Genomic DNA, 22,327 nt, shown 5'->3' on the forward strand with positions numbered 1-22,327 from the left:
ACAAGTTAGTGTCTAGCAAGGGAGATGGTTCTTAAGTAAATACTAATATAAGTGAGATTTGTCTTCACTTGAGTAACTGGACTAAGTGCTATGTCATCGTCCTCCAAGAGCTTGGGCAAGCACAGGGTTCTTGGCAACCTTTCTTTTTAGAGCTCGCACTTAGTTTGGAGATGAATGTGTATGCATAGAGTCAGAGGGAGTTGAAAGACCATCTGGTTCCTTTTCTCTTAGCTCAGACGAGTTCACTGACTCAGAGCCAGATCCACGAGGCAACTTGCCACGATCACATGGCTTATGAGCCCACAGCTACAACTTGAGGATGTCTACCAGACCACATGCAAGATGCAAATGTGTACCCTAGCGCACTCTAATTATAAAACATGCATACGTTTATTAGTGAAAATGAGAAAATAGAGGGATGGAAAGTCTGAAGTCAGAGTGGCAGCATTTGATATTTTGCAAGGCTTTTCTGCACAGCATACAAACTTTGAGCAATCCTGGGAATCCCCTTTAAACAAAATGATGAAGCTGCATAGTAATGGCCTGATTCACAAACTACCAGGAAGTTGTATGATATTTACACAGTGGCCCTTGTGCAATTGTTCTGTGAAGCCTGCACCTTCCTAGGAAAACAGGTTTCTAGGTATACAAATTGTAGACCTTTGATTTGGCCCAGCTCTGTCTTGGATACATAAAACTCTCATTCAGGCAAAGGAGGCAAGGGAGGGTGTTTCATGTCATTCAAACTAGAATTAAAATGATTTAGAGGAAACTGTTTCTGGTGGCTTTCCAGGGATTGATTGAAAAACTACCTGACATATTTTGTGAGAACTCCACCTCCCATCTAAGAGGGATGATGTTCCTCGGGAGACCAGGACCTTTTTGGGGGCTTGGTGGTTACTTCTAATCAAAAAGGTCATCCCGCTTTACCTTGAGACTTTCCAGAGGCTGTCCTGCGCCCTGGGAGATCTGAACACACACTGCCTGCTGAGAGATGGTAGGTTTTATTTGAATATTCTATCAAAACTGTGGTTAAAGTTAGATGATGAATTACACCCAGTGAAACTGATACTGGCAGGGCCTATTTGAATATTCAGATTGTCAAACTGTAAAAGTCTGTGAACTAAAACTGAGTTTGGAGGCAAGGTCCTAGTTTCTATTCCAGCACCACCAAAACCAAAACCAACCGCCAAGTTTTCTTGTGGTCCTGGCCCCTCTGGCTCTGCCTACTGCAGCCTCTGACCTCAGAATTCACTCTATGGAAACAGGTCCTGATCCTTCTGACTTAAAGCTGCTAAAAGAAGAACTGAAAGTAAGTAGTTGGGCTTTGGGTTTCTCCATCCAGTGTTATCTGGAGCCCTTTGCTGTCACTAAGGGAACTGACCCAAGAAAGCAATTTTTTTTCCTAGTTTCCCTCCCCATCTTCTCCTAAACCAATCAATTGATGATCAATAGGTTATCACAATATATTTGGAACAAGATAGCTTTTTTATTAGGTACTTCTGAAGACAAAAAAAAAAATCCAAAAAGAAAAGGTGGAATTTTTGTTTTAACAATCATCTTGATTGCATGGAACCTGACCCTCACAATCTGTGATACAAACATTTTTAAAGGATAACTCTTAATTGCTCATTATGGTACCTAACTCCAAATGATGAACTTAAAAAAAATGGAGGAAGGAAGAAAGAAAGAATCAATGAGTAGCAGAATTTACTCACTACTGAGCAAGGTAGTGAAATTCCAGCTTATCCAAGCAAGCACGGATCCCAGACAAATATGACATGTGAGTTAAGATCAAAAAACACATTCCTCAACTATTACAAAAGATCTATTATTCCCAGGGAGGCATGGACAATTGTCCCCTCCCCCTCTTTCTGTGACTTGGCCTTCTAGATTTTTGTTTCAACTGGCAAAGTATTCTCTTTAAATTAAGTTTCTTATGAAACTTCTCTATGTCTTTTCTGGTGTGGTAAAGCCTTATGCCTCTAGCTTGTCACCATCATTCCTGGCATGTCAATGTTCTGTTGCACAAACCAACATTGCTTAGTGAGACCTAGCTACATTATAGAGGCTCACATAGCTAATCAGGGATACACAAATTTCAATTAGGAAAGACTTTTAAACTACAAAAAAAAAAAAAAGGGTAACTTACTGAGCATCTTGTCTAGGAGTCTTCTCTGTGTTTTATCGTCTTTGAGTCATTTTACAAATCTGTCACTTCTAGAAACTGATCACAACTCAAGGTTCTTTTGTCCATAATGAGAAAATCCGATATAAAACTGAACACCCTGTGGTATTCATCTATTCATCCCAACACTCATATGCTTACATTTGTGCTTGCTTTGAATTCTCATTTGAACCCATTAGTCCATCTCACTAGCTTTCTCGTTAATTAATGAGTTAGATAAAATCTTTGACATTTGTTCGTTGGATATTTGTCTGAGTGTCATGCTTTAAAATATCTAAAAATACTAGCCTTCAAACCAAAAGTAAGCCACGTCTCGGACAATACAGCTACAGAAGTATTTTTAATATGAATCACAGTGATTACTAGAGCAGGATGTTAGAACAAGCTGACTTCTATAAAATGTCTAAGTTGATGGCAGAGAAGACCATTAGCTAAAATTACATCAGAAAAAGGAGTCTATGAAATACTGGACTCCGAAACACGAAAGGAGCCAGTGAAGCATGGTGTCAGTGGACTGGGACTTTGGTGGATGCTTCTGTTGTCATTGCTCATTTCTTGACAACACTCCCCCAGTTTGCTATCTACAAGTCTAAACACTCTAACCTAATGGACCTTATGGACCACTTCCCATCCTATTATTACAGGATTGTTCCTTCTTGCCTGCCCACCAGCCCAAATAACTCTTCCTTATGGGGAAATTTTTTAAATTCTCATTTTTCATTTTGAATGTTCAAATCCAAGATTGACATTTGTGACACAAATACAAAAGGTTTGTCTAAAAGTAATATCATTTTTTAACTTTGAATATAAGATTGTATTAAATTGTCTTATCTGATCTAAAAGTCCTAGGCTGAAGCAATCTTTTTGTCTTCAGCCTCCCAGGTAGTTGGCATTATAGGTGTGTACCACTATGCCTGACTTAGTATCCCATTTGATGATGCTGCACTTGAAACATGCCAAACAAATAGATGTCTTTGGTGGTCTGGGTATTATTTTTTAAGAAATTTTATTATTTGGAAACCATTTACTTATTTTTCCATAATAAAATTTAATAACATTGATAACATGAGAAAATAGTCCTCTAAAACAAACAATTTGAATTGAGCGTAAAAGTCAGTTGAGGTGTATTCTTTACCTATGTGGGCTGCCTCAGTGATGGACTTCCTTTTCTTTTCCTTCATTCTTTGTTTCATTCAAGAAAAAAAAAGACAAGGAAATATTGAAACAAATGATATCTGTTCAGTGTTGTTGCTCTGGACCCAAAGTTTCTGAGTCTGGGGTGTGGGGCACATGATCCCAGGAATTAGTTTACTGAAAAAGCCAACTTCTCAGGATCTGTGTCCCAGGGGAGTGACTAACCCTATGACTCCACATTAAAAACCACCTCCAGTTTTCATCTCCCAACCATGATGTAATCCTTTTCAGACAGTATTTAGCTGTGAAGTTGCTCTGTTCTGGCCATGAAAGGCAGAGACAGCAAAACCTTCTGCATGTTGCCAGGTACCAAGCATTGGCACTCAGATATAGGGACTGGGGTTCTTTTTCAATTAATGCAAACGTTACAAAGATTAGGGGAATGGCCATTTTGACACAGACCAATATCTGAATTAAACATAAGGATTAACAAGATAGAGAATCAGGCTGATTGTCCTGTGAAAAGATAAGAAAAAAAAAGACATTTTTGGAGGAAGGGATTGGATTTGAACACATTTTTATGATAAATGACCTATAACAGAGACTGCAGTGGAAGTTTATGTCCTGTGCAAATGTAACTCTTGTGATGTCAGGGGGAACAAACCTTAAGCAGCCACTCACAGGACAAAGGAGCCTCAAGGACATGGGAGATGGACTGTCAACTCTGAAGATGAACTCTGAGCCCTGGATCCCTGGATTCCTATGCCCCTGAAGTCCCTCTATACACCCTCAAGTCCCCTAGATTTTGTCAACTTATAGAATAGAGCAATGTCCTCTATAATTAGGAGCAGAATCACTGATGGAAGAGGTCATTTACTTAAGTATACAAGTTCAATGATAGATGCCAAGTTGGGCTTATTAGAACCAGCTCCATAATTTCAATCATGTACTGTACATAATTTCAATTTTTGTGCTGTAACACAGTACAAAAAATAGTCACAGCAGGAATAAGCAACAGAAAATTATTCACATGAAACAAATATCACTGATCTGCACTAAAGTCTGTCAGATGATTCTGGGCCAGAAGGCTGAAGATTTGATGCTCCAACGTTCTGTAGTTCTGTAGTCTGGACAGGGACTGTCCAGGTGTTCAGCGGTCTCTATAAATTGGCTAAGGTTTAGAAGCTATGCTTTGTGCTTCCCATAATTTCAGTTTACTCAGTCATTCTTGATTTCTGACGGGGTTGAAGACCAATAATCTCATAGCCAATCCTGGCTATTTACCTTGAGAGAGAAGATTTGAGTGGATGGTCGGCAGCTGACATTCATCCTAAAGCCAAGGAAAAAGCCAGGTTCAGAACTAAGTGTTTTAGTTTGGATAGATGACAGAGGTGCTGGTTAGTCAACAAAATGATGGACAGTGTATTAGGACTATTTTGTACCTCACTGGTACAAATTAGCATAATTATGCTCTAATTGTATTTTGAGAGAAAAGTTTCATTTTAACAGGAAGGATGATATGTAGGAGGAGCTAAGGTGGGAGGAGTACTGAGAGGAAGAGAAGGAGTAAGAAGAGGAGGAGAAGAAGTAGAGGAGAAGCTGGGTGATGAGAGAGAGAAAGAGAGGGGAGACAGGGAGGCAGATGTTCATATATCTCCACCAGTCAAAGATAGTTGATATATCTAGGTTGGGTAGTGGGTTACACCTCTGATTGAGCAATACCAAACTTATAAAGCCTTTGATTAACATTTTTAAAAAATGTATAAGTGCAAAAAGAAAAAGGAGGCATAAGATAGGGGTTTTCTAAGGGGGGGGGGATGGGGAAATGGGATGGCATCTGAAGTGTAAATAAAATATCCAATAAAAAATGGAAAAAAAATATCACTGATCTGAAACTGGCAGCCTACCTTGAAAGGGTATTTTCTGTCTTTCATGTGTCTTTCATGTCAAAGACATGTTTGATAGGGAGAGAAGAAATTGATCACATGTTAGAAGACAAGGAGCCTTTTCAGTGATTTGGGCAGAAGAGTTTTCACAAGCTCTACACAAGAGACTCTGCATACCAAGGACTTCCTCCGACCAGTGGGATGATGGACAAAGGCCATCTTTGGCAGTAGCATAGTGTACTTCTTCTCTGCAAGTGCTATGGCACAGTATGTTTGCCCTGAAATCTTTGAGGGCATAAGAGATGGCTTGGGGATTTGGGAGTGACCAGGGACCCAGTCAAGTAGTCAAGTCTTTTCTCCTCTTTGGTTTCTTTTAGGAAAGCTGAATTGTGCTGAGCCTGGACAAGAGTCCTTTCAACAGTGGCATGAAGACCTATTTGGTTTATGATGTTCTTTTGTTGTGATAAACGCATTGTAACAGGGGTTGTCAACCATCTAATGCTGCAGCCCTTTAATACGCTTCCTCATGTGGTGGTGATCCCCAACCATGAAATTATTTTCATTGCTACTTCATAACTATAATTCTGCTACTGTTATGAGTGATAATGTAAATATTTCTGAAGACAGGTTGGCCAAAGGGGGTCCCAATTCACAGGTTAAGAGCAGCTGCACTGTAAGATTTAAAGGTATGAAACTTATGAAAGTTAAAGGCATTTTTACATTTTGTTTGGTAATTCCAGCTTTAGGAACCTACCTTCAAGGAAATAAAATTAAACACAGCATCTAGGCATAAAGATGCCCCTTAGCAAATTATAAAGGTAAAATAAATGACTATCGGTCTAAATGCTCTAAATTGGAAGTTTGAAACAGTGAAAATCGATGGGATGTTTGCATGGAATGACTAAGGTTATGATTTTAAGGGGATTTTTGTGTTATCAGGATACGTCTGTCTATAATATTTAAGAAAAAACTCAGCAAGCTAGTGAATTTTAGTGTTCAATAGAAATTCTCAACTCTATAAAAGTGTATAAATTATGCATGGAAATAGAAAATCAATAAAAAAAATTATCTCTGTGTGATATGATTATGGTTGAATTTGATTTCATTTCCTTTACTTTTTAATACTACAATTTTTGAAGTTTCTATAATAAGCAAGTAATTAATATAAAATCTAAAAGTCGAATCTTACATGTGCATATCTAATTTGTAAATACTGGTGCATACCTTTCTGCTTTCTTAAAGCAGCTCAGGGTTTGTTTGAGGGATGTACACATGTGTGACAAACTCACTATTCTCTCTCTCTCTCTCTCTCTCTCTCTCTCTCTCTCTCTCTCTGTGTGTGTGTGTGTGTGTGTGTGTGTGTATGTATGTGTAGTATAGTGTGCATGTGCAAGCCAATATGCCTGTGGAAGCCAGAAGCTGATGTCTTTCTGTATCGTTCTCCATTTAATTTTTTTAAGGTGAGTGTCTCACCAATTTGCTCAAGACAAGCTGGTCAGTGAGTTCCAGGCATCCTCCTGCCTCTGCCACCCTAGCATTAGGATTGCACCCCACTCAGGCTTTTTTTTCCATAGTTTATTATTATTTATTATCTCATTATTTCCATGTTTGCTCATTTTATTGTATGTGGATGCTGGGGGATCTGAATTGCAAGCTTAATAGTCTTATTGCTTTTCTGGCTTGAAAAATAATCATAATGTATTTGTCCTATTTTTTAAATTTGCTTTCTTTTTCTTTTCTTTCCACATACACAACACACACACACACACACACACACACACACACACACACACACACATACACGTGTGGTATAGAGGCCTGAGACCAAACAGAACAACAAAGCATATGTAATTTTCTCTGTCAATGCCTTTCGGTTTTTCCCCTTCCTCTCTCTCAGTTTTTTTCTGTCCTCAATATTAGTTTGCTCTGAGGAATGGATGTCTGTGCCACGAAGAGGGAAGTGCATAGAAGGGAAATGGAGGAGGGGAAGGAAGGCTGGCAGATTTCTTGGCAGGAGCAGAGCAGTGAGCTGAGCTGCTAAGGGGGTTAGGGTAGCTGGAAAAGAGCCTGGGAGGCAGGTTGAAATCGCATGGATAAGAGAAGACAGGCCATTTGGAGCCCCAGTCGGCTTCTCAGCAGGGAGAGCCAACATTCCAGAGAAGGCCGCCTGTAAGGAAGGCCCAGGGCCAAGGCACAGGGCACAGCCTGCTAGCCTGTGTCTCCATGCCAGCTCATAGGAGCAGTGCAAAGCTGTTCTTTACACTCTCCCGGCTGTGGGTTGAGGGGGCCATTTCCTCTCCTGTATCCTGACTTTGGTAGCACAGAGGATACTGATTCCAGTGCCTCAAGATCTCTTGTTATGTAAGTGAGGTAGGCTGTGTGATGAGATTCCGAGTGACAGGCACTGTGGAGTGCTGGGGACCACGGCTGGCTGAAGTGGGCAGACATAATGGCACGCCAGCACTTTGGCCCAGCAGGTGTGAGGCCCACGGTGGCAAATATTCCAGTTTTTCTGCAGAAGTTAAAAATCTGAAGGCGTTTTGAATTCTAAGGAGAAGAAAGGATTCAAAGAAGGGGGTCTAGAGAAAGGGAGGTTTTCACTTTTAAAACATTGGCTTGCTTTAATTTTTTTTCCTAAACTAAAACCCAGTGTATGCCAAATAATGTGTCTGCTCGCTGGGCTTAATTTGTCGACCACTGGTTCGAGATGATTTGAAATAAGACCATATAAGATTGCTCCCCCTGAAGTCTGCTTATGGCTATGCCAAATGCAATGTCCCCTGGAAAGATTCACACTTAGTGTCTGTTACTTATATGGTATTCCTGGAGACACCATAAGGAATCTATGATCAATACTATGTTATTTTCAGCCTTCTATGGGTTTAGAATATTGCTGAAAGCAGTACTCTACTCAGGAAAGTTAGGTAATAGATCAATGTGTAGTTTGTTATCAAAACAACAGATCATGTATACCAAAGCCACCTCAAAGGGAAGGAAGCAGGTAGATGAGAAGATGGTTCCGTTGGCAAAATGACTTCTATACAACCATGAGGGCATGAGTTCAGATGCCTCATATCCACATTAAAATCACAGCATGGCAGCTTGTGCCCGTAGCCCAGGGCAAAGGAGTGGACACAAGAGATTTCTTCAAACTTCCTTGGCTAGGCAGCCTAGATGAACTATGAACTTCAAGATCATCTTCTGACCCTGTCTCAAAACGTAAAGATGGTGAGTAGTTAAGAAGACATGTCAACCCTGGACCTCCACAAGCTCATGCATATGTGTCCACATGCATAGTGTATACATGCATTATGGATATACACAATACACACAACACAAAATAAAACCAACTAAAATGTGGGTCTTCTCTAACCTATGGAACAATGAGGGGAAGAGGCTAAAGCCTTGGTGCTGGGAAGACAGACATGGATGAATATCAGGGCTTGCACCCAGGGTTTAGACAGACCCTGCCTCATAAAAAAATAAGGTGAAGAGCAGTAGAAGAAGACACCCAGTGTCTGCTTTCTAATGTCAGCACATGGGTAAGTGCACTTGTGCACTTGTGTGTGGATGCACACATGCACACACCAACAAAGATCTCTAGGTTCTAAACTCAAGTGTAGTAAAATCACGGGTTGTGGAAGTACCGAGGATGCTGTTCACCCTTATATCCTCAGCACTTGGTACATAGACATGATGCTCAACAAAAATATTCCTTGAATAAAAAAATAAAATTAATGAGCCTGGGAAGGGAAGAAGTCGGTCTTGTGAACTAAGACAGTGAGGAATTAGACAAATATTTTCATTATTGGCATGATGATATTCAACAGAGAGACAGTGAGTTCAAGGGTCTGAGCATTTGGTCACTGGGTCCCCATTGTTGCTAGGGAATGGGGATGTGTAAGCAGTTCTCTCTGTAACCCATATTATAGTTGACAAGCTATTTGCCATCTCTGCTGAAATGTCTGCTGAACCTCCTAATGACCAATTAAGTTTCCTTGACATTTTGACGCAGGAGAAAAGGGACCCAGTCTCTATGTTCATGTACCAGCCTATCTCATAATGAGTGTGCTAAGCCCCTCATCAGTGTTCTGGTTGTTTGGTGTTTGGCCCATTGTCTCCCTGGGCCAGGTGCCACTCTTTGAGTTCGTGTGTGTGTGTGTGTGTGTGTGTGTGTGTGTACACACGCGCGCGTGCAGCCAACCCCTATGGGTTCTGATTCATTGACCCTATACTTCTGTAACTGTCACCATGGACAAAGAAACTAAAAGGTTACTTGCAGGCAAGACACACAGCTGTGGATCACAGAAGAGGGCAATGCTGTCTGGGGTATCAAGCAAAGTATAGAAACTAAAGGAACCAAAGCTAAAAATGTTGGTACATGCATGTAAATGCAGCACTTGGGAGATAGAAACAGTCTAGGCTACCTAAAAATCCTGTTACAGAAGAACAAGAGCAGGCTCCTCAGAATGACTCTCTCTCTCTCTCTCTCTCTCTCTCTCTCTCTCTCTCTCTCTCTCTCTAGCACACACACTCATTTAGAGAGAGAGAAGATAAAGAAGCTTGTGATAAAATCTCTTTTGCTCTATCAAAAAGTTTGTTTTGAAGGAGAGTTAAAGTTTGTTAGGTGAAACTAAAAGCCAGGCTAAAGAACTTAGACTTTATCTGACATTCTGATAGAGGGGAAAGCCGAAATTCGCCGTGGACTTAGATCATTTGATACGAAGCGGAAGTGCTCTGTTGCAATCTCATTATTGTTTAGAATTAACAAATCAATACTGAAGGACTTCATGGGAGACAAACAGGACCCGCCCCAAAGCTGTGAGCTGACTGCAAATATCTTATGCTGGATCTCTAGGATTTGAGAACACAGTGGCCCCCAAATAGCGAAGCTCAAACTTTAAGACCACAGTAGGGGAAATGCCTCAGTAAAATCAGACTCCATCATGATTAAGAGCCATCTCTGTTGGGTCTGGTAAGCAAAGACTTAGAATTCTGTTGTCATTGTGGATATTTCTGACATAGGCATTTTCCATCCTGAAGAATCCCAAGCATGCTAGGATATAAGTTGTGTCCATTTGATGCCCCAAAAGTTAAGAGTAAAAGACAACTTCTGGTCAGAACTGGACCTCCTGGTCACAGTGGCATAAAAAGTTGTGGATGATCAGTACAGACAGGTGTTCATAGGGCACCTTGGACCAGCTTGGGGGAATTTGTAGGTGTCATTATGCCTTGAATTGGAGTTTCCAATGTTCTGTGAGCTCTGAGCCCATTCTTTAAAGTAAGATGTGTCTAGGATTCTAATTCATGAAGTGGACAAAAGTGTCGAGACTCTGCCTCATGTATGAGAGTTCCTTCTGATACACTTTTGTGGGGAGGGTAGAAAAGTTTAGTTAACAAGAAGCACAGGATTTAGTGATTCCAAAATTTTTTCCAATATTTCTTTGTAACAAGGGCTGGGGAGGAGTAGTAACTTCACAGTGACCATCTAAGTATGAACCATGTTGATTTAATGATGACAGAAGGACATCACCATTGCTGAGTCAGGGGCATCATGACCTTCGGCCACTGCTAGGAAATGGATGTTCCCAGACAAATCCATATCTCTAACTTAATTATGAGGAATCATTACACACATCATCTAAGCTGAAGGATGCTCTGCTAAATAACTAGCAAGTAAGGTTTCAAAAAGTATTTAATTTTTGAGATTATAGTTACATCAATTTCCACTCCCACCAAACCTTACCATATACCTCTCCTTGCTCTCTTTCAAATTCATAGCCTGTCTTATCGTTATTGTTGCATAGACATATATGTGTTTGTGTGTATGTGTGTGTGTTAAAGATATATATATCTTCTTTAACACACACATATATGGAATACTACATATGTAAGTTAAAGAAAACATATGTATATATACATATTCCATATATATTATTCCATATATATATTCCATATATATTATTACATATATATATGTAATAATATATATAATAATAATTACATATATATTATGTAATAATATATATGGAAGTTAAAGAAGACATAAAGAAGACATGAAGTACTATTTATTGTAGTATAAACTGTAGTCTCATGGAAACTAAAGGGTGCTGTGTATCCTAAAATGTGTCTGTATTGAGAAGAAATGCCAAGAAACGGTGTCAGTTGTAAGAATTAATAAAACAGAACATGGACGATGGTTTATTCAGGTTTGGAAACAATAGTGTATAGGCTAAATGTACTGCAGAGCTTATTTTTATGAGATGTGTTTGAAAGGATTGTAAAAACAAACAAATAAAACCTAATAAATTCTAACAGTGAACTGATAAGTCCATCAAAGTCTAACATCCTCACCCATCCATTTCAGTGAGTTCTGGACTAAGCCACTAGTAAAAGTCAAGGTGCATTTGGTTTTAGCTCTTAGACCCACAGAGACAGATAGACCTTTGTCTACACTTTCCATAGCCAATACACTTTTGTCTCTGGGAACTTGTCATCTTTGTTCAGGCCCCAGGCTCTTGAGAACAACGTAAAAACAGATTGGCTAGACTGTGTGTCTGCAGAAGGAAAACATTGCAAAGCCAGGATCTCAAGTAATTATAGCAACTATTGTTATTATTGAGACAGTGTTCCATGTGTCCCAGGCTGACCTTGGATGTGCTAGTCTTAGATGTAAACTTTTTGTTCTATTCCCCTCACCTCCTAAGTGCTAGAATTACCCGTGCACACCACCATGCCTAGTTGATGCCATGCCATGCCATGTCTAGAAATAGGACCCAGTGCTTCTCACATCCTGGGTTCCATCCCCAGGCCCCACAGTCATAAGGGGAGTTACCGTGACACTCTCAGGTAATATTTGTATTACACTTAGTACATGCCACAATCAAAGCACCTTTTTCTGTACTAATTCATTGAATTTCCTTTTTGACCTTATGAGGTTAGGAGCTGGTTTTTTTGCCCATTTTATACTCAAGGAAGCCAAGGCCAGAGGAAATTCAGCATCCTGCCCAAGAGAGTCAGGGTAAAGCCAGACTTTGATCCCAGGAAGATAGATCTAAGAATTATCTCCCAAATAGCTCTGCCCAATTAGTTCTGCCTCATTACCCTGATGATTTATTAACCATGCAGGATTTGTACACACATATCTATCCGAGTTTTCTTACCCACCCATAAAAGGAGAGGAACAGGCAGAGGAGCCTGTCTGGATCCACAAAGGCCTGGAACCAAGGCTAGGTTGCTTCTGTCGCTCTTTGCTTTGCAACACAGCAAAACAAACGACTCCCCTAATAGCATCAGAGAAGCATGCCATCCCTGCTCTGTGTTTCTCAGGAGGAGAGATTGCAGCATTGAAGCCATGGCTATAAATATCAGAGTTAATGAGGGAGGACTCCTGGAGACCTAAATGTATCCATTTTACGGGTTTGTCATACATCAGGTTAATATGATTCTGACAAATAATTGTATTGAAAACCGGACAGGGACTTGAATGTTGCTGCTCCTTTTGAATGTTACAGCAGAGTCTTCTGGCTAATTAAAAGGTGATGATACTGGCTCTGAAATGCAGAGCAATACTATAACAATTTGTGACATTTAGACAAAGGAGTGTGTGCACACTGCACCTTGGCACAGACTCTGTGACTGTCATTGTCTAATTTCCTTAACAAGCACAGTGACTCCTTCATACGGATGGTTGAGCAGAGAGACCTGGTGTGGATGCTGAGGAGGAGGAAATAGAGGAGGAATCCGTTTGTGTCTTTTCTTTCTATTTTAAAATTAACATTGGCTATTTCAGGACATCATATAGGCAGTCATAATGGTGAGACTTCACAAGTGTAGTATGACACCAACTGATTTACAAGGTCAGCCTTGTAAACATATATAGGAGTAACATTGTACAGACTGAGCAGGGTGTGTTTGTGTGTGTGTGTGTGTGTATACATAAATCCCTGTAAGAACAACTACTGAAAAGAGGCCATGGATTTTACGAATATATATATATATATATATGTATGTATATTATATTTTATATATATTATATATATATACATATATGCATATATAGAAGGGTTTGGAAGGAGGAGAAAGAAATGAGAAATAATGTAATTGTATTATAATCTCAAAAATAAAAGAAATAAAGTTTTTTAAAAATAACATTGGCTTTAATGGCTTTCACTTGAAAGGACATACAGATTAGGTGAGTCCCTGAAACAGATTTTTAGTGAGAACATGTCAAACCACTATAGTGGCTTTTTCTCTGACCCTAAGGATGACTTATTCCCTCTAGGGTTAATTACAGTAGCCTCTGAGAGGAAAGGACTTCTTACTAGTGGGGAAAAAGGGACACTCTGAATCTGTGACATTTGCCACCATGTAATTGGGATGCCCTGAAATCCTGGAGCTGTATTGCAGGCTGGAGAGCAGGCGCCTCTGGGAAAAACTGACCTGGAAGGTGACATGTAAGTTCACGGACCTCTCTTCATACTCAAGGACATCTCCACAGCACTACAGGCTGTTTACCACACAAGAGCATCACACAGAGCAGAAACAAAGGGTCCAAAATTCAGTTCTTCCTTTACTCACAAGCCTTACCTGGGGGTCAGGTCTGTCTGAGTTAGCAATTCTCAGCTCATGCACATGATTAGACCCATGGAGGAGCCTGGGATCCTAGAGTACCTTAAAGGTACAGCTTTCCTGTGCTTTCCTGTCTCCTTACCAAGCATCTGCTATCGTCCTTCATACTCTCCTACACAGCCATGCCCCATTTCTGGTGCAGCATAAAAGAAAAAAAGACACACCCATAGTTGTACTAATCCCGTGTCCTTGACTCTGTTGGTACTGCTCCCTTTCATTGGGAACTTCACTCCCTCATTATCCTTCCCTTTTCTGACCATCACCCCTCAGTAGATTTCTGGCCATTAACTACAGTGACATACTCCATCCGATATCCATACCACATCCATATTCTTGTAACTGAATCCATTCTAGACCTTGTGCAAAGTGGAACCTAATGTGCCTATTTAAATGTTTTCTCGACAATAATTAAACCATCACCCATTAAATTAAAAGTCCTGATTTCAACAGTGGTTTTTCTTTTCAGTGTGTGTGTGGCTTGTGTTTATGTGTGTGTGTGTGTGTGTGTGTGTGTGTGTGTGTGTGTGTGTGTGTGTGCTATGTGTGGTATGATGTATATAGTGTATGAGTATGTGTGTGTGGTATGTGTATGCATGTGTGTGGTGTTTGTGTAGTGTGGTGTGCGTGCATGTGTAGTGTGTATATGTGTATGTGTGCTGTGTGTGTGCTGTGTGTGTATGTGTGGTGTATGTGGATGTGGTTTGTGTGTTTGTATGTGGTGTGTTACTGTGATAATCACCATCCACTGCATGAAGAAACTTCTCTGATGAGGCCTGATAGCTGCATTACTAGATGGGTATAAAGGTACACATTTAGAGAACAGTTAATTTAGCAAAAGAGTAGTAAGTAGGGGGCCTGTGAGCTCCTCCAAACATTAGTTCTTGTTCAGCTTTAAAGGACCAGGCATGAGATTCCTTCTGCAGAGTGGGCCTTTAAACCAACCAGAAAAAGCAGTTGGTGAGTCCCATAACCTTCATGTCACTTCTTCACCCATGGGCATGTCTTGCCATGCTAGTCATTACTGTAGTTCACAGGGTTCACAGCTGGGTACCAGTGTTGATGACTTTTCTCCTAGTGGCCTACATACAGCACCTTCTGCTACTAGGAAAGCCAGTCAGCCAGGGAGAAGCTTCCTGATCAACACCAATTTGATTTTCCCATGTCTTGTGAACAATGTATAGTGTACCTTCAATAAGAGGATTTTAACCAATAAGTTGTAGTGGGTGAGCAAGAGCAGTTGTGCCCAGCCTTTCATGTGTGTTTTGGGGTTCTAAACCCAGGTCATCATGGCTTGTATTTCTATAGACATTTCCCAACTAAGCCATCTCCATAGTCCCAGTCTTTGCTTTAGAAAGGCTTTGAAGCCACTCCATGTCAAGCTAATAAGATAAGTGCCATGACTTCTGAAGCTGGAGCATCACCAGGAGAAGCAGCCTCAATTCTTAGACAGTTGCTGTTTCTTCCATTCTAAAAGTTCCTAGTGGTGAGGGAGCCTTCACAGGTAACTTAGCACTGGCCCAGAGACCCTCTTTCTGGTCCAGAGTCATCTCCCCATATCATCTCGCTATTGTTCAGTACATGCAGAAAGCCCCTGACTGCAGGAGAACAGAAAGAAAATAGAGAAGTCCCAACAGAAGCTAGACTCTCAACCCAGTCTTTGGAAAGCACCTTTTCCTTTCAAACAAACAAACAAACAAACAAACTTCTTAGTGTGTGTGTGTGTGTGTGTGTGTGTGTGTGTGTGTGTTGAATGCTTGTAGGTGCACATGCCACAGTATGCATGTGGAGGTCTGAGAACAACCTGTGAAAATTGGGTTCTCGGTATAGAGCTTGGTAGTAAGTGTCTCCACCCACAAAACCATCTCACTAGGCCAGAAAATGCTTTTCCTGTTTACCCACCAATCTCAAGAGAGGATAACGTCTTATACTCCAGAGAGCAGATAGATGGAATGAGATGATATCTGTTGTTCCAATTAAACCTCTTGCTGAGTTCCCCATCCAACTTTCTGTAACTCATAAAATCAGCACAGTTGCCCACTCGTCCTCCAAGATCTGAGTGATTGCATGGCTCTGGGAAAATGGGCAGGTGGTGCACCATAATCGGGCCTGGATGAGCTCTTCCCTCCTTCCTGGACATAAGGAGAAGGATTAACTCAAATTCTTTCCTATTAGCCAATGGCAACACAAACAACTGGGAAGTCACTATGAATTTTATCCCAGAGAAAGCTATGGATGTGCTTGCTAGAAGAGATTTGATGTTTCCCTTCTGTCAAGATCGGATCTTCCATACTGACCATTATCCCATGTCCGGGTTGCTACAAGAAGTGAGCAACTATAAATATGTAGAGTTGGGAGAGAGTGGAGTATGGAGATTGAGGGTCAGAGGGCAAGGAGGAAGATGTGTAGAGAATGGTGGCCGGCCAAAGTCCTGCAAGGCGGTACTCATTTTCAGCTTTGTTTTATTTTAAATACTGAAAATCAAGAGGGGCTCCAATGAATTAGGCCTCAAGAAAGTGAATACAGATAAATGGGTCTAGATTTTTGAAGGTCAGGGAGCCTAAATTCCTGGATTAGATTGGATCTACTTGAGCACTAAGAGCTGCTGGGACCTAGGGAATGTTCTAGGTGAGGAAAAAAGAAAACAGGCTGTCGATAAAAAGTATTTGTGTATAGGCACAAACTACTGTCGCTTTTCTGTCAGCTCTTTGTACAGCTAACTGGTGGCCACACAGTGACAGTTCCTCTTCAGTAAAGCCATGCTTTGGCATCTGCAGACCCTGAAGCACAGCCTCAAACTGGATGAAAAACAAAAGCTTCTGAAGGCTGCTCTGCAGGTCTGTGCCTCCATGTGCACAGGTTCCCAGAGGCAGTAATGGTTGTCCAGTCTGGGTCATTATGGCCATAAGAGAGATGTCTTATCTTAAAGTTCAGAACTTGCAATTTCTGAAATTTAATGATGGCCTTGGGACTTATTAACATGTGAGAGTATACTTTGAAGCCAATGATTATCTGTTGGATGACCTTGAGTGTAAGGAGACCATCTGTAACTTTCTGTGTAGAGTACACTAGAAATAGTCCTGGCCTTGGGATGACATGATCCATCCTAAATTACCCTAGAAATCTGTACACTATTTTCTGAGAAACAGGTTGTGGATGGTGGGCCAGGATAATCCTTCTAGAAGGAGGTGGTTTTACTTAGAAGGGATCTACATATAAAACTGCTAAGTTAGAATTTATAAAATATATAAGCTTTTTTCACTTATTTTAAAGCTAGCTAGTCACATGTTTATGTATGTATATGTATATATGCACTGATGCATATTTTATTCATATATGGATATATGTGCATACATATGCAGAAATATGTATATAGTCAGTGGTTTTATGTGTATATACACATACATCACATACATGTATACATACATGTATGTGTATATACACATACATCACATACATGCACACAGAATACATAAGACCTTCAGGTCAAAGGCAAAGCCCATTGATGACTTTTCAGCAGAAACTCAAGACAAGGCTGTGTATTGAGGATCAGGGCACCAGGCATGCAGTTGAAAACATTATTGGAGAGTCCAGTTAATTAGGAGACTCTGATCTACATAGACCTGGGAGAAATCTGCACATCCTCCCCACAGAGTAAAACATTATCTTTACCCTGAAATTTCATCTAATCTTTGGGTAGAGGAAAAGGAGGTTTTTATCTTTACTACTTTGAAGCATCTCCAGGGAGAGAGATGTCTTGAAGCTTTACTATCCTGAACATCTCTTTATGCAAACAGTTTAAATTCAGCAGTGTAAATGTTTTTGCTTAGAAGATCTTGACTGTGAAGCAATGTAAGCTATTCATGGAGAATGGACCTTCTCAAAATACCTGCATATAAAATACAAATGTCTATCTCTTAACGTAGTTCCCTTTAAATATATACACAAACCCTCAGCAGGGATTTTATACAATTATAATGCCCCATACTGTAGCATTTTGGAGACTAGAAGAATAGACTATGGTAGTGTGGCCATCTCTCACATTTATTTCTCTACTTCTGATGGCACATAGGAATTGGTATTCTTTTAAAGGATACTGGGGCTCAGGTGTTTAGGGCCATGGTGACCAGTAACATGACTGGTGGGCTGAGGAATACCTGAGTGTTCTAATTTAAAAAAAAAAAAAAACATCAGGGGAAAAACATCTGCCTGGTAGATTTCTCAAAGGTATGAGGACACTCTCAAACTTGTCCACAAGAATAGGACTCTTGAATCAGAGGAGTGTTACACTTGTAGCACAAGGATGTGCTTGTTCACTCTAAAGTGTAATTGGATGGTTGAGTTCTCTTTGACCTAGAGAGGGAGACAGGAACATTCCAAAAGGATTTAGTGCAGAAGCCAGGTGTCTTAGTTAGCATTTCTATTGCTGTGAAGGGACATCATGACCACAGCAACTCTTATAAACAAAAACACCTAATTGGGGTTGGCTTACATTTCAAAGGTTTAGTCCATTGTCATCATGGTGGGAAGCATGGTGACACACAAACAGACATGGTACTGAAGAGGTAGCTAAGAGTTCTATATCTGGACCAGCAGACAGCAGGAAGAGAGTAAGGCACTGGTCCTGGCTTGAGCATCTAAAACTTCAAAGCCCACCTCCCAGTGATGTACTTCCTCCACCAAGGCCATTCTTCCAACAATGCCACTCCCCATGAGTCTATGTGGGCTAGTTTCAGTCAGACCACCATACTAGGGATGGCAGCTCAGAACTGTATTCTAGCACTTGGGGAGCTGAGACAGGAGGATTAGCCTGAGTTTCTGGCCCACCTAAGTCCCAAGATAGCCTTGGTTACAAGTCAGAGGCCTGTTTCAAACAAAACAAAACAAGATGAAACTAGGTCCTGAAGATTTTTACTTTCGTCCGCCTTCTTTGGATCCAAATCCCTTTGACTTACTTGTATAGTGTCGCTTTGCTAATAGCTATCTCCCTTGACATTCCTGAAAGGAGACAGAAGGGTTTGCTTCTCCTTAATGTGTGAGATCTGATCCCAGCAGAAAATCCATCAGCAACTGTGTGGCAGAGTAGTTTCTCAGAGTTTACCTCTTTTGGCTGACCCTGTCAAGACCCTCTTGTTTTCTGCTCTTATCCCAGTCTCCTTACCTCATCTAAGCAGAAAGTGTACTGTCTCAGTCTCTACTCCAGGAGGTATACTGCAAATAGACAAGGCTGTTCTTAGTTGGATGTTAGTATTGGTCAAAGAGCAGGCAAATGGTGGTTATTTCATGGTCACCTGATGGTTCTTCCCACTAATGAGGTAGTGTGGGACCCATCTTTCAAATTCACTTGCTTCCACTTAGCCCATGGTGTCTATTGCACATACAGATAATCCTCAAGCATTGATCTTCAATCCCAGCCTCCCTCCAGACCCAGCAGTAACAAACTGCACAATTTGATGTGTCTCCAATGAATTTACCCTTTCTTACATGAACCTCCTTCCATTATCCTTACAGTAAAATTCCACTTCTTCCCAAATCTCCAAGAGATGCAGAGAACATTCCCGGGGGTCTTTTCTTCTCAATGTCTGACTTTCAGGGTGAAGACACAGTAAATAAAATTTCCATGACTGTGTCTGATCTGTTCCATGCTCCTCTCTTGGCCCTCCCAACCTCTCATCAATTCTTCCTTGCTCTTAATGAGCTCCACACAGTTTCCCTTACTTTAATTGTCTCACCTCTCCAAAACTTACAGAATCCATCAACTGGACAATCATTACTGAAACGCAAACATGATTAAACTGTCTTCTCATGGCTTCTGCTGTTTTTAGAATAAATCCCTCACCCCAATGACTCACAAAACTTGTCTTGTGATTCTCAGAGCACCTTTGTGGTTGAGCTTACAAGGGATCGTGAGGTTGATCACATCCAGGTATGTGAGCCAGAGATGCTGAACATTCTGAACTGGTAGATGCAGTTTTGCCCAGGAAGAATCAGGCCATTCAGAAAACTGACAGATATGGAATTGGAAAACACTAGCTGGATCCTTACCACTATCTAGTTATCGAAACTATTTCGCCTTGTGTTTAATCCGTCTCAGACTTTGTGGTTCCTGGGGATACTTGTGCACCTGCCTTTTCCTCTCTCCCTTCTCTGACCAGCCCTACACAATCTTAAGTTCCGAATTTGCTAAAATCTCTTTAATTATCCTTGTAGAATTGGTTTAAAGATTACAATTGTCCAATTCTGTAGCCTGTGTCTGTAGACCGAGCTCCAGAGGCATCCTATACTCTCTGAAGGTATGTTTTTAGTGTCTTTCGTTGCCAAGAATCTCTTGTAGCATAGTGAGTGCTGAAGAGCAAGACAGCTTATATCAAATGCTTAATGTGGTTTTAAAACTATTGAAAAGTCTTCAATATTTGTTCAAATTTTCATTTTGGAAAACAAAACAAAGCAACAACAACAATAGCAGCAACAAAAACAACAACATGGTTTTACTACGTCACCAAGGCTGGCCTCATTAAATTGTGCTCCACCTACTTCAACTTCCTAACTACCTGAGATTACAAATGTGTGTTGCTGTGGCCACCTAGATTTTTTTTTTTTTTTTTTGAATCTTAAAACTGATATATCTGTCTCGTGTAAAGTTCAGATGGAGTAATAAGAGATACTGGAGTTGGAATCAAGAATCTACTTCTAAATGGTCCGAATGTGTCTTGAGTTCTACATCTGTGTACAAACATAATAACCAAGATGCCTTTGCCTTGTGTACTCTACAGGGGGAGCTTAAACCTCACCTCTGCCCACAAGCTGTGTGACCTTGGACAGATTGTTTAACATCTCTGCAGCTCAGGTTATAGAAAGCAAGCAAAGAAACACTAAAGTTTTCACAATGGTAAATTAAAACCTTCCACATAGGGCTTTGGGGGATTCAATGAGATGAGACATAGTAAGTGCTTAAAAGAGACCATATAGTCACTGATTAATGTTATTAATTAATTAATAATATTATTATTAATGGAGAGTGCTACAAAAGAGTATATATTAAAGATATTAGTTCTTCATAGCTGTTGCAACCATTATTAGTATTTCTTGCCGTGATATTCCTCAGAAAATGTTGTATACATATTTCAATAATAGATCTATAGGTTTTGAAAGGAAGGTGTATATGTCTTGCATTTTAGCTAACAATGTACTTAGAGAAGCTGTGTATTAGCACATGGAGGAAATAACTCCTACTGTGGCTTCCATGTACAGTGGTTTCATGATTTTATTTAACACATTATCATTTGGGGCCAGCCTTTACCACGCCATGGACAGTCACTGCTGTTCACATTGCAGTCAAAGGTTTTGTTGAATTTATCACATAATGATCTTTTGCCATGAGTAGAAGGATACCTCAGCCCACCTTCTATCCCCCACAGCTTTGAGTCTTTAGACTTCTTTAGGCATTCCCTACATTGATGACCCATAGAGCCATCTTGTCGCTATCCTGATTCTTTCTCAAAACCTCTTCCTTAGGACTACGCTTTGGTGTGCAAGCACCATAGTCGTTTCCCTGTATGGGTTGAGTTCTCATCAGTAAATATTTCATGTACCTGATTACTCCACAGTGAGCAACAACATGAAAACATAATCTTGGAGATGGCTACAGGTAGGCAGTGGGGGAGGCATATTTTCACCTTTTCAGAAGGAGAAATGATTTATAACTGTCAGAAATCTGATAAGAAGTTGACAAGTATATGAAATTGGTTATATAAATTATAAAACATAAGTCATGATTCTATTTGCTTTGTGACAAGAAAAACTGAGTAATTTTTCATGAAGATATAAACTAAATACAAATGGCTACAATATCCAAGAGGCTGTTTCACACCCCCTCCCTGAACCTCATGTGTTCCCTGTGCTGATGGATGGGTGTGGAGTTGGACTCAGAGGAGGCAGGGTTGGGTGTGGAACGAAAGGTCCAGAGAGAAACTGCATAGAAACATCAAAGAGAAATTTCCCTTGTGTCCTAGATTGCTTGAAGCTGCTTCTGCTTGGAGTGCTACAAGAGAGGCTTCTAGAGGCCAGAGAGAAAAATCTTTCTGTAAGCCTTTTAAGTCGTAGACAGGGCTATAAACTGATTGTGGGTCTTCTCAAATGTGCAGCCCATAGGCTAATCACCACAAAAGCTGAGGTGGTAGCCCCACATGACCAAAGGTTCTCAGATATGGGTTACTTTTAAGTGATAAAACTGCTTGAAATCATAAAATTCCCTTCTGGATAATTTGCTCACTATAGCCCTATATTTTCCTGTCAGTTGAAGAAACAAAGGCAGATGTCGGAACTAAGTTTTTCGTTCCTATCTGTAGGGATATGGAACAGTCATCCTCCATTTGTCTTAAGAACACCTCGTTGGTCCACTGTATTTTGTGTATAAGCCGCCATTTTTCAGATTTTCTACCTCCATACATCATTTTCTACTTTCTTTCAGGGTCAGAAGATCCAGCCTGTT

General features: G+C 40.5%; 1 long non-coding RNA gene across 1 annotated transcript; it reads left to right on the top strand.

Moving 5' to 3' along the window:
• The first annotated feature begins 725 nt into the window (after positions 1-725).
• On the top strand, positions 726-6,292 carry LOC143434015 (uncharacterized). Its single transcript, XR_013103157.1, has 2 exons — positions 726-997; positions 5,586-6,292. It is a non-coding gene; the product is annotated as an uncharacterized LOC143434015 (long non-coding RNA).
• Positions 6,293-22,327: the final 16,035 nt, after the last annotated feature.

This window comes from Arvicanthis niloticus, chromosome 12 (genome assembly GCF_011762505.2).
Source record: "Arvicanthis niloticus isolate mArvNil1 chromosome 12, mArvNil1.pat.X, whole genome shotgun sequence".
NCBI lineage: Eukaryota > Metazoa > Chordata > Mammalia > Rodentia > Muridae > Arvicanthis > Arvicanthis niloticus.